Raw genomic sequence first — 14,322 nt, forward strand, 5'->3', positions numbered from 1 at the left:
TCTGTGAGCAGGTAGGAACCTAACTTCAACAAGAGACAGTTAGCAAACACAGATGCCTTATTCACATTTACCAACCTCCTTCCTAAGGGTCCTTCCATACCTTCCCATTAACTCACCCCAAATATTTAAAAATTCTTCATTTTTTGTTTGTTTCAGGAGAACTGAGTTTACTCTCTCTCCCTAGTGCAATAGCTATGACTACAACTGCTGTAGGTCTTGAATACGGGCTTCTTTACCAGTTTTAAAAAAGGGTCCCGTGTGACTTCTCTTTGACAAGCCTCAAATTAAATAACCATGAAATTATTGTCACTGTACAAGATGGATCTCCAATGACTGTTTTATTTGGGTATTTGATACCAGAAAAGACGCATTATGAATATATGGAGGCCCCCGTAGAAAGACCCACCTCAGTGAAGATTGCCTGATAGCACAAAATATTGCACTATTATCTATACAATCTGAGCTCACATACATTTTCACAAAGCAGCATCTACAGTCTCATCTCGTATTAGGCAACTAGTTAAGAGTCTCACGGTTTTATGAACTATGTAGCAAAAAACTTTCGTTTATCAAAAAATTAGAATCTTTAATGAAGATTACGTCATCTCTCATGAGCTTAAAAATTTACACTGTAGGTTTCTCCTCTTGTAAACTTACTTTTTCATCTTACAAATTCTAAAAATCTTACAATTTGTACACTTAATTTTTACCAATGAAAAGAATGTAAATGTCTTTATGCCAATGATGTAACACGAGCTAGATAAAGTACAGGGGGGTTGGTTTTGAAACAAGAGAAGAATTGTATTACTTTGCTGTAGGTTTGCTCAAATTTAGCAGGATCACAGTTGGGGGCTAGATAAGTCCTTGTTCTCAGGGGTCATCGTACACATTGCAGGACAATTAGCAGCATCCGTAGTCTCTGCCCAGGGGATGACAGTAGCTTATCTACTCCCAGTTGTGACAGCCAACAATGTCTTGAGGCATTAACACGTGTCCCCCAGTGTGGGGGTGGGAGGAGAAAAAACCCACCCCTCAGTTGAGAACCACTGTTTATTGTTAGGAGACAAGGAGATAAAGACATTGCTGTCAATGTAATACATTGGAATTTATTAAATCTTTGGTACATATAACCAGCTAATTATATTCCTTACATTGGGAATTGTAACAAAAGCAGGAAAACATTATTTGGCATTTATCCACCCATTGATTTCTAGGTGTGCCTGTCCAAGATAAGAATATCTGAACTGTTATCAACGATAATCTGACACTGCTGTTGGTTGGGTCTCTTGGATATTTATTTGACTTTAGGAACAATGGGAAGAAATTAAGTTGCCAGACTATAGTCCATGTAGGGCAAGCCAAACAACACTATCTGTATACATGAAACAAGTCCAGAATTTGAGAACTGAAATGAAATTAAATCAATGCGTCATAGGCTCTGAAACGAGTTCCTTTCTCCACATCCCACATGCCCACAGTGTGAAGTAGAGTCCACCAGAGGGCAATGGTGCTTTACTACGGAACACAAAAGGAGACTTGGTACCTTCAGACCGAAGTGATGGGAATATGTCCAAGTTTAGAGTAATAATGTGGTGGTGTTTTTCCTATATTGTATTCAGAAGGTTCTTGTTAAGTTAAAATATTCTGTCATTCTTCAAAATTCAGTCCAAATATCACTTCCTCCAGGAAGTGGTCTACCATGTAAAATGTGGAGTAGCATGCTCCCTTGTATGCTATAATACAACTGTGCATTCCTTGGTCATAGCATCTGGAATATGTTGTAAAGGCTTATTTGTCACTGTCTTTTATTACACTGGGAAACACCTTTAAGAGCCAGGACTGCAGCTTGGTTGACTTTATATTCCCAATAACATAGACTGATAGACTGCTGCCTGATATGCAGTCACTGTCTGCAGAATGAAGATGGGGTAAATTAAGTAAAACGCTTAATCAAAATAGAAATCCTTATCAAAATAATTAATTAAACTATGCGGCATGTGGAGAGGCTGAAATATAGAACCCATTAGGAAACAATCTAATAAAGTGGTAACATTCCACTGTATTTGATAGATTGATATTTACTTTTTCTTTCCCTTGATATGTCTTCATAAAGTAAGGCCTCAAATTCCTTTTCCCTGACACCTATCTCTCAATTTTTCCTTATCTAGGATCGGTAACAATGAAATCAAAGGACAAAAGTTTCTGCTCTTTCCTTTTTGTTAAGACCCCAGAGTCTCATTTCCAAAATGGAAAGTATTTCCCAAGTGTATTTACCCTTGGTGTGTCATATACCACTCTATTACTGGATTACTCCAAACTTTTATTAGCTAGCATTGACTTTCATTAGCACTGAACAAGTCTCTATAAAGCAGTCGCTACAAAGTTTCTTCAAAGTACATGTCTCTTCTGCTACCGAAAAAAAAATTTTTTTAAAGCTAAATGTTCATAGCTAAAAAAAAAACCTCCAAAACCTCAAAACTTTCAAACATTAATATAGATGACTACAAGAGATTTGCTGAGGCGAGTGATTCAGTGACGTCACTAACAAGAGACGTTTCTTCATAACTTGGCGCCAGAGATTGTGAACTTGTACTGATGCAAAGCTCAGCCCCATAAACTTAAAAAGTTGAGACATCATTTATTAAAAACCATCATGTGCCAGGAAATGTGATGTACAATCCACTCCCCAAATACATGTGAATTATATGCAACCCTTTTCCAGCAGACAGAGACTTCTGCTGACTCCACATGAAAGCTCCTTATGTATATTTAATAGAAAAAGCAGGTTGCTTCACACAGATATTCCCTGAGTGGAGACAAAATGAATAGAGCAATAAGGGAATGAAAGACAGCTGTCCCACAGAGTTGACTACGAGGAGATCTGCAACGATGAGAAAAGAACAGAATACAACGAGGGGATCTAATCAAGGCAGATGCAATTAAAGACTGCGTTTTAAATGCTGGATAGATATTTCAGATAAAATGAAGAATACCTTCTGACACAGTGAAACAGGAAAGCTAGAAAAACATCCTTGTGGTGCCAGAGATTGACTAGGAAATTTCTGCTTCCAGAACAAGTGAACTAAAAAGGGTTGTTTCCTCAAACACTAGGACACTCAGGAAATGATCTTTTATAGTACTGAATAAAAGGATAAATATCAGCAAGAAAATAGACCTCAGACGTTCAAAAGAAACTCAGTTATGTAGTATGATAAAATTTACATATCTGCTAATAATTTCTTGAAATTTCCTTTGCATTAAGTGTTTTCTAAGGAGAAGGGTGATTACTGCTATATTAAGGGCAGGGTTTCATCTGCAGAGTAGAAGTCCTACAGAAGTCTTCTACACATTCCCTGGATGGGGACAGCAAGCATGGCTAGCAGACATTCAACTTTTTCTAGGGGTATTATTGCCAGTGTTATCACTGCAAAACATATAGGAAGGTGTATCAGAAGTGATTACCACTCAATTTACACATGAATTTATTTACCTCAATTGAATAAAACTACTCTGAAGTTGTACCTTCGCAGAGGGCAGGGTACGATATTTCAGTGTTCAGGAGAGGGTGGGGCCTCCACCTGCCTAGGATTGTTGAACGATCTCGTGGTTCTTAAGCAGTCTTTATTTTTCAGACTTTATTTTCAGAACACAAAGCTTCACTACCCTCTAAGAATGAGGAGAATAGAATTTCTCTTATTCTTTCCATAAAAATTATAACAAAACTCAATTTAAAAACACTATTTTATCCTACCCTAAAGTCTACCTGTAATTGAATCTAAAAAATGCAAAATATTACAAACCTGGGCTTTTAAAAAGACATGTTCATTTACTACATGAAACTCTCAGATATTTATGTAAAAATGTCAAATTCTGACATCATGACATTTAATAGATTGATTCTTTTACACTAGCAGAATCTGGGAGAAAGAAGATATCTTATAAAAAGTTTTAAGGCAGACTGAAAATAGTTTAGATATATTCAGAAACTAATTAACTTTACACAAGGTAATTTTTCTATGGGACCAAATATGTTAATATTTCTAAAACAGCAAAAACTGGAAATGATTTAAGCTTCCAACATTTGGTGAAAGATTAAATGTATTATTAGTAGAAGTTATATTTTAAAATATTCTCCCATAAAATGTTATGTTCAAAAATATTTAATTGTAGAAAAACAAGATGAAAGAGTTTGTATACTTTAAAATCAGTTCTTTCTTGGAGAAAGAACATAAGTACAGTTGTACTTCATAAAATTTGAAATAAATGAGATTAAATACGAAACAGATATGTGGCTAGAAATCAATACGAATAACAACTAAAATAAAAGATGAGGTCATGTAAAAGTTAAAACTAGAAATTAAAAGTTTAAAAATAAATTTAGGAATGAATAATAATGACATGTTTCTTTGTATTGACAGGTAATTCTTAAAAGAGAAGCAATAATGAACATTTAGAGCAAAGGAAATATGAAATACAATTATATTTAATAATTAAAGTAATGTTAAGTAAAGCAAAAATAAAAGCAAAATTATTCACATAAATCACAGACATATCCATTTGAACATGGCATTCATGTGGTGAACACCCAGCAACAGTGATACCAGGTTCACCCTGGCAAACTAATTTCCAGGATGTGATAAGCTTTATCCTAGCCCTGGATTTACTTTAAAAAATGCAGGACAGGAAATGCAGAATCTGCAGCATCAAGATCTTCACTGAGATACCAGCACAGCTTCTAGCTCCCAATCCTGCACAAGAAGTGAGACTTACCTGCAAGAAGGCACCTTAGTATAAGGAAACTGTACCCGTGCTCCTCCAAGTACTCACAGTTAAATTGTAGCTGTGATTTGAATTTACTAATGATTAAGGTGAATAAGAAAATATGATGCTAATTGGGGTGCTAAATTTAATTTATTTTGGGGGGGGAGATAAAACAAAAGATGATTCTACTTGAAGGCAGGGTTTTCCTTGCCTGGCTGCCACCAAGGCCTAATGCTATGATGAAGGTTGAGAGGCTTCCAGAAACTGGAAAAAAATCAAATAGATTCTCCCCTTAGAGCCTCCATGAAGGAACTTAGCCTGCCATTACTTTGATTTTAGTCTGGGGAGACCTGTGTGGACTTCTCTTCTACATAACTGTAAGACAATAAATTTCAGTTGTTTTTTAAGCCACCAAGTCTTTGGTACTTTTATACAACAGCCACAGGTAACTAAATGGCTGGCTGAACCGTTTAGTTCACTGTAGTTGTTGTGCCTTCAAAGGTTTAAAACTTTTGGGGAGTTGGACTTTTCCTGACCCATTAATAGATTTACAAGTCATTCGAGGGTTTGGTTGAAAGAAAAAAGTGTAATTATGTGCATTCCTAGTCATTTTCTGAAAAGGAGGCTCCTTTGTAAATCCTTTTTATATTTGTAATTATTTTATTTTGTATTTTGGGCCAATTCTGGAATACTCTAACTTAAATTCTCTGGTCAGTTTATTTTACTGCAATTCTTTTTTTCCCCTACAAACATTTAGATCTATGAAAATTATGCTGAGTACGTATTCAGTTAATTTGAATTTCAACTCCATTATCAAATGCCCTTCCCGGAGATTACATGTGAGTATAAGGGAAAGTTTACAGTCATCATGGTATTTGGATGAAGCAAAGGCTTCTGGTATTATGGTGCCTTGCAACAGGGCACCTTCCTCTAGTCCTGAGCTGATGGGTATCCACTGAGTTCCTAAGTTTTCATTGGTCCTGTTCGTATATAACATTCTGAGGGCTACTGTTGTAGTCCAAAGTTGGTTAATAATATGTTCTCTTAACTCGGTCTTGGTGGTTTAGCTTTGGTCTCCTGCAGAAACTGCAGTCTCCCTCCCTACTCTTATATCTAAGATCTGGGAGTGACTCACAATGAATCCCTGGACCCAGGGCTGGACTCAGCTTTTGTAGTTGCTGAGCTTGTGCAATTTTAGGTAATTTAAAGAAACAGGAAAAAAAATAATTTTGGATTCAAAATTAGGTATAGGGTCTTTGAAGAAACCCATACACTGAGGGGCTCATAAGTTATAGCTTTTTTAGCTTCATGGAAAATCCACATTCTCCAGGGCCAATCATATCACTTAGCGTTCAAAGCCATTTTATCCCAGTGCAGTTCTTACAGTACACGAACTGCAAAGCTAGTCATCAGGCTGTTAGCTGCCACTTGCATCCTTCATTGGGATATGGAGGAACTTCTGGAAGCCTTCCCCATTTTATCCAGGTTGTAGGTTCCCAGGAGAACTGCCTCAGGCTATTCTGTTCAGCCCTGCAATGTCATTACTTAGCTAACTATTGCCGCTAATTTTGGTGTGGTTTTCAAATAAAAATTTTTAAAGAAATAAGGGGAAAGTCCTTCTGATAGCTTTCTCCATGACCGGTCTAACATCCACTGCTACCAGGATTAAGGTCCAGAGGAGGGGAGTGAGATCAAATACACATTTGAGAACTCACCACTTCATATAAGGATAGAAAATGTAACCTAGCCAAAAATCTACTTGGTGTGAATGGGTAGAATACTCTTTTTTTTTTCCCTGTGGGGGAAGCTTTATTTAATTTGTATTTCTTTCTTTTCCTTATTGAGGTAGTTAGAATCCTGCCCTCATCAGTGGTGCAATAAAGATGGAAGAATAAGAAAGGGAACTTCGTCTCCACCCTAATGTTGGAGGACCCAATGAGAGGGATTGCAAAAAATATCTTACCCATTCTACATTTGGAGGTTAGACTGAAAAAGGAATAAGTAAACTTTTGTGCACTTGGAATCAATGGAGGATATTCTGTTTCTTTAATATGTAATAAACTTGCATATATAGGGAGGGTGAGCATGGTACCAGTAGAGAAATAGTTGTCAAAGATACAAGAATGATAGGGAATAATAAAAGGAATAAACAAGAGAAAATTGTTCCAAGAAAACAGATAACAAGATCAATCTGTGACCAAAAGAATTCATCTTCTCTTCAGATTTAGACTTGTATTGGCCAACAAGGAAAATTCAAAAAGCTGGCATAGGAGAGAAATATGAATCACCAGCAGTTAACACTGAGATTAGCATAAAACTTTGTATTTCACTTCCTTTTTCACAAAGACAGTGTTTTTCTCCCATTGAAAACTAAAATGGCTAAAGCATGTATATTAAGTGAGGTGAAATCAAAAGAATGACTGAAAATATGCAATTCAACCTTTAAATCAGCATGTCTTTCAGTCATATTTCTTGTCGATATGAAACCTGATATGCAAATTCCCATACATGGAAAACTAAAGGCCAGGACCTACAGAACAATTTATCCAAAACCTAGTTGTCTTTTATTAATGGTTAATCCTTAAAGAGAGTGAACAGTATTAGATTTAGAAGAAGATATTTTTCATGTGCATATTTTTTTTTCCTGGTTACATCCCCTTTGCTTCCTTATAACTTCTAAAGCTAAGGAAACCCTTGCTACATATGTAATCAATCATAATGATTATAAATGGTTAAATTATATGCATAATCCAAAAATTAACCAGAAAAATAAAAATTTAACTCCAAACTCTTACTGAAGGAGATATATTCCAGAATAAAATATAAATAGTTTAGATTATTTTGATTCTTAATTGTGTATTTCAATACCAAATGTATTTTAGATTTGACCACAATATGTATATGTTAGTCTCACCATGAATGCCTTCTTCATGTTTAACTACACATTCAGAAACTGTGTAGTTTGATCCTACTTAAAAAAATCAATATTTGGCTTTAATTTTATAGTACAAGCTTATATGTGCTTAGCAATAATCATTAAAAATGGAAACAAGCAGTACATAAAACTATAGTCCAACTTAAATTTTTCCAGAAAGCATCTGACGTATAATAACTATAAATATATATGTTCTATGCTGAAAATGTCTTATTTCAAGTAAACAAAAGTATTTCCTATGTTTTTCAGTTAAAAACTCAGAAAGACCTCATGTGAGGTTGAAATATTCCAAATTTTGTTGGAATAAACAACCTGCAAAAGCTTCTGTAAATGTGTAGTCACAAGAGAGCCATCTGGCTCCATGTATTTATACCCATCTTTCATCCAATTCTGAATTTTAAATGTAAAAGTAGGTCCAGGAATATCATACAGATTTGTGATATGCACTCGGGGACTGTCGATCTATAGAACAATTAACAGGCTTTATTCACGTGAGAGTGTTCCTTCTTTGTTTATATTACACATCCAAACAGAGTGCAGATTCAGAGATTACTGAATGAATTGCTGCTAGAATGAATTATTTCTGGTGAAGTACTTCAGAGTGAAGTGAAACAGAAGTTAAGACACAATAGGGTATAAGACAAAAAGTAAAAGATATCTGACTCATTCTTTTTTCACATAAAATCTTTGGATCAAGTTGATAGATGTCTTGCAAGTAAAGAAAAATATTTGTGGTCATATAGTATAAGATCTCTGACTTTTGAAAGATCACAGCAAAGGATTGGATTTATTGTTGGCATGTTATGGACAATTTTTTAGTTATTGGTTTGTATTTTCTCTGGATTACCCTTCTTTAGAATAGTACATTTCTGAGGTGCAAAAGCTGCTACAAAATTTTAACCCTAAAACAGTAACATTACAATCACATACATTTCATTGTATAGGTTACATATTTTATCCTTATATGAACGGCATTGTCAATTGCTCTAATATCTCTGCTTGTTACACTATAATTCCTTTGTTTTCACAGGTTATGTTTATATCATCAACTCGAGGTTGATGCCTTGTTTGTGTGTTATTAATTGTACAGATTACATTATGGCAATTCATGGGTGCCTTAACACCAACTCCAACTTTTTGGCAAATATAAGAGTATTTTTCATAACTTTTGTTTTTATATAGTAAAAATCAAGTTAGAATGTTACACTTAGTCAAAGAAAATTATTTTCAGGATTATGTTCTCATTATTTATTTCCTTAGTCATGCCATAGTTTACAATGTACCTCAATTCATTTACTGTAAGCATATCCTTAGGGAATAATTTGAAAAGTTATTTTGTATAAAACTATATAAATAATATCTGTACATGATATTACCCTTTCATATAGATAAATATTATATAGTTAAAACTAAATTGTGTGCAAGTCATTCTGCAGCTACAAGTGGATAATGAAGATTCATTAAAATCATTATTACGTTATATGCATTAGCGCTGAAAAATAACGTTGAGCAAAAAGCACATAATAAAAAGTATGTACAGAATGTTCTAATTTCTACTGTGTATTTTAATAAGCACAGATGTGTGTTATTTTGTATGCATGAATATATGCAGGATATATTATGTGAAAAATGGAAAAGTATTTTCAAACAGTGAGTTACTAAAAACTAAAATATGCAACTCAAAGGCTTTACAATTTAAATATGAATTAATTTTTTTCTCAGGGGTGTCATAAAGTTAACTGTTTCCTGAGTGATTTTCAACAATGAAATATTTTTCTGCAAGCCAATAGTGGGATTTGGTTATTAAGCCAAAATATTACAGATTAAGAGGCAGGCTAGATGAAGCAAAAAGATGAAGAGAAGGGGAGGGAAGATGAGGGAGAGGAAGAAGTAGAAGCAGACAGGGTGGCAGAGAAAAAAATTGAGAATCAGGTGAACGTTGATGTTAACTTCACTTTCTTTCCCAGAAAACAGATCATGAAAAAGGCAGTTGAGTGTGTTGCTGTGCGTTCTTGGCTGGAGAGTTTTCTTCAGCCTGATATTAACCTAAAGAAACTGTAAGAGGCAGCAAAGTCCATTTGGTACTGGGAGAAATGACAGTATCTTCATGAAATACAGATTTCATTTGGTTATACTCCCAGAATTTTCTACCTCAGTCTGCCCATAATGAGAAAAAGATCACTAACCTTTTGGTTTTCTTACAAACTTTACAAATGACTAGTACTCACCAGAAAATACATTTGTCTGTGGAAGATGAATGTTTAGAAAGGAAGAAAAGAGGTGGCCAAGAAGGGGATGGGTGGAGTAGGAGGTGTCAGTGATTAAGGGGGTGATGACTGGAAGTGCACAACAGTAAACAAAGACAAGTTACCAGGTAGCCAGGAAGAGGAAGTGCAGTATGCTTAGTGAATGATTTGGGAAATTTCATTGGTGAAATACTTATGCTAATACCTAAGCATCCTGATTCAAAGTTAGAAAACGTAATTTTAAATATTAGTGAAACATTACCTGTCACCTTTGTCAAAAAGTAACATAATAGCCACACTTCTGATATCAGACCATAATTAGCCAGTTAAAAATTTCAGTTCCTTGACTCACTCTTTTCTACTATATTACATTTAAAATTTAATTATAAAGAAATATGCAGTTCTCTATTTCTTATTAGTACAGATAAAATAAATTAAATACCTCCAATTTGGCAATGGCAGGCTAGGGTATTTTAATATACTTACCCAGATAAACAATAATTATTATTAAAAATATAAAAATCATTAATTCATTTATTCAACAAACATTGACTAAGCACTTACTATATTCCAAGCACTGATACAGATATATGGGGTACATTTTGAAGACCGCCGTCCTTGGGGAGCTTACATTGTAGCAGGAGAAAGCAGATAATATTTAATAGACAGTAAAGTAAGTAAATTCTGTAGCATGCTAGAAAAGTAGAAAGTACCATGTACAAAAGCAAATTTGAGTAGCAAAAGATTAATCTGAAGAGCCAGAAATTTAATATGGACCTGAATTTTTAAGTAAATTGGTCAAAATAGCCTTCCTTATGATAGGAAATGCAAGATGCATCCATTTGTCTTCTGACTTGAAGGACATAACTCCTTATGCTCCTGACCAATGGGTCCCTAGAAACGTCACAGAAATGGCATGTCCCTGAGTCCTCACAGATTTATCTTCTCATCTCAGGGATGCCCGTGTCTTATCAGGGCCTCCAGTGTACTTACCATCTCTTGTTGGTCCTGTCCAATCAGCTTGGTATCACCAAGGCGATGTTCTGTAGGGGGTTCAGATGATCCACTTCTGATGGAGCAGATGGTATAACTTATAGCTGAGAAAAACAAATAAATGAATATTTTAATGTTCTAATATTAAACACGCTGTTCTGATCACTTTTTCTAGTGGGACTGTAAAAGCATAAATTTCCCAAATTAATGGCATCATACACACCTAAGTCCTTATTAATTTGCTCTAGCAACAATATCAAGTCCAGCCCAGTGTATGCAATCAGGGCCACTGCTTATCTGAGTCTGTGATAGTTAACAGTCTTTCTCCAGGATCCACCCAGTTTCTGCAGAGGCCTGACTGGTGAACTAAGAGGATATATAAGAAGAACCTCCATCTCTACATCCTTTAGCTTGGAGGCTGTAATCTCTATCATCAATCTATAGGAAGCAATGTTTAGATTTGCAATCTGGTCCTGGGGCTGGGGACAAGTAGAGTCAGAAGCGACGGCCACAGTACAGTATAGAATCTGCCACAGTATCCAAAAGACTAAGATTGTGGTCAGAGGTCTGACCAGATCCAAGGGAGGAAACTCAGATGCGACCTCTGAATGGGAGGAACATACATCAGGTTGTAAGATCATCATGTGGCATGGGAGATACTATTCTGGCCGCTGTGGGATAGATGCTCTTGCATAGTAACTGGAAAAGGAAAGAACTGTATAGACCGGGCTAGCACTCTGTAAAGGTTTTGCTTTAATTTTCCTAAAAGCAATGAAGATCATTTAACTTTTTTAGGCAAAATTTGACATGAAGGGAAGAGATTGGATTGGAGGGGACAAGAATATTCAACATTATCAAATCAAAGGGTAGTATCAGAAGTCATCTAGGTGACAGTTGATGGCAGCTTTGGTCTAGGATGTTAAGAGCAGAGATGAAATTAATTGAATTTGAGAAATATTTAGGAGATAAAATAAAACGTGGTAAAAGATTGGAAAGAGCAAGTATGGCAAATATAGTTATCAATGGCAATGCCTAGGTTTCTGGCAATGCCAAAAGATGGGTGATGCTGCAGTTTGGATGAGAAACATGTTTAGATGGGAAGGATATTAAGTTTCACTTTGCAGCTTTCAAACTCAGATGCCTATAATACTCCAACAGAGGACTGGAGAGTCAAATCTTGTGTTTGAAACTCTGGTGAGATGATATCACTTACAGAGAGACTGTAGAATGAGAAGAGAAGGACTTCCAGAGCAGAACCTTGGGATTTCATAACATTTTATCTGGTACATTAGAATAAACTTGCAAGGAGAATGATAATGAGAAAGCAAACAGGCAGAAAGATTGTTTTATTTTGTTTTTCACAGAAGCCACCTGGCATATATTAGCGTTAACATTATAATAGCTATAATGTAATTACTGAAATGAATTAATGCAATGTAGGAAATTTTATCCTTAATCTAAAAGTTTTGAAATAGGTGAACATACAATTATGGATACTAATTTTGGAACTTAAAAAAACATAAATGTCAGTGTTGAGCTAACTAGGGCCTCTAAACTATTGTTGGAAACTGAAGCTAGACCTTCCCCTGAATCTTAAAATCCTGAAGCATACTTTAAACACAAAGTAAATGATACCTTGGCAAACTTAAGCTGTCCTCCACATTCTAAGTATAAAAACTTGCAAAAATATATAAGAGAGGTTTGTTTCAATTTGTGCTGTTTGATATTTCTAGAAAACTACTGATAAAGTAAATTTTTTCAAATTTTAAACATTTTCCTCAGAAATCAACATTTTGAGGAACGAAATGAAGAATAACTTTAAAGTATTATAAACATGTTTTTCGACTGGTTTGTCACAAATTTAACTAGATTAATAATAATTTTTCTGGAAGTTCCCAGTAATTTCTTGTCAGTTGGTACAAAATTGTGCTATTGTTTAACAGCTTATTAAGACATTATTATTAGTATAGGCTTGCTCAGTTCCCTAAATTTTACATTAGACTTTCATCTTTCTATAAGTTGTTGTGTCATCAGTTAATACTACTGATATCTCTACTATAATCAAAATCAGGATCAACTGAAGAGGATATGCAATTTTTATGTTATTATGACTCCACAGTCCCATGGATACTTTAAATTTTACCTTAATGCGAGAAGTTAGGCTAGTTAGCTATAGGGAAAAGGAGAAACATGCAAATAAGAAATATATGTATGTGAGGTGAGAGAGAGAAAGAAAAATAGATATATAAATAAGAGAGAGAGAGAACACAAATACTAAAAAGGTAGATCCACATTTTTGTTCATTTAACACAAAGAGATTTTGGGGTGATTATCAATAGGAAAATGAAACATCTGAGGTTCTAAACGATTGCAGGCATTTTCTGAGCTTACAAGAGTAAATGATGTTTATTAATTCTGATATGCTCATGAATGTTGTGCAGAAAAAAAAAAGTGGCAGTCAGGAGGTTTATTTTCTGTCTGGCTGTGTGTGTGTGGCCAATCAGATCATATCCATACAACTAACAAAACAAAACTCACTTCAGAATTTGAAATTTGTGTCCGGCTTAATTTCTTTCCTTTATTCTTTCAAATTCTAAGCTAGAGTAATAATTAAATTTAGATTCTTTGAATGTGTAATGTATTGCTTGATTTCAGGCTCACCTGATAATGTTGAGCTTTGTAAGAATAAGGACTTACTTTTTCCTGATTAGCATTCTTTAGCCAGCACCTAGCAAACACCGCACGTAAATGGCACTGCACAGTAATAAAAGATTTAATGTGTATTTATAGTCTTTTTCTTTTTCTCATATCTCAGGTTTAAAAAATGTGATGCTTTTTCATACCCTCTTCCTTTCTTCTGAACTCCTTCCCTCTCCTTTTTCATCTGCTTAATTACATGTGTTCTCATGAATAAGATTCAATGTGTTTCATGGTTCTCTAGGTCTTGGCTATGTGTGTGTGCAATTATCAGAATTTTTGGTTGCAAGGAACAGAGAACCAGATTTATCCGGTTCAAGAAAAATAAAGGTTTTTATATTTTTTTCTACTAATAAAACTAAACACTCAGGTCCAGAGAGGGCTTAAAGCACAGCAGGATCCAATCCTTCAATAACATTGCCAGCACCTAGTCTCTCTGTCTCTGTAACTCTCACAGCTTTCTTCTGTGCTGACTGGTCTCCTCTGCAGTCTCTCAGTAGTAAAGACTCCAGCAGTTTCAGCTTGATTTATCCTCTCAGTTTCTGGTCCAAATTAAAAAATGAATTTTCCTTTCCTCCTGATTTTCACACCCCTCAAAGAGTGCCTTGTTGGCATGATTTGGTTGATACATCTGAGCTAATCACTGTGACCAGAAGGAAGGATGTTCTAATCGTCCAGACATATTTCACT

The 14,322-nt window shown here is 35.1% G+C and overlaps 1 long non-coding RNA gene across 2 annotated transcripts in view; it reads right to left on the bottom strand.

Moving 5' to 3' along the window:
• Positions 1–14,322, bottom strand: part of LOC116280954 (uncharacterized) — a 205,990-nt gene that overhangs the window by 59,314 nt on the left and 132,354 nt on the right. For both annotated transcript variants that reach the window (XR_012073942.1, XR_012073943.1), the window contains exon 3: positions 10,936–11,039. This is a non-coding gene — a long non-coding RNA (uncharacterized lncRNA). The remainder of the gene's footprint in view (positions 1–10,935; positions 11,040–14,322) is intronic.

The sequence above is a fragment of the Vicugna pacos genome, chromosome 6 (assembly GCF_048564905.1).
Source record: "Vicugna pacos chromosome 6, VicPac4, whole genome shotgun sequence".
NCBI classification, from domain to species: Eukaryota; Metazoa; Chordata; class Mammalia; order Artiodactyla; family Camelidae; genus Vicugna; species Vicugna pacos.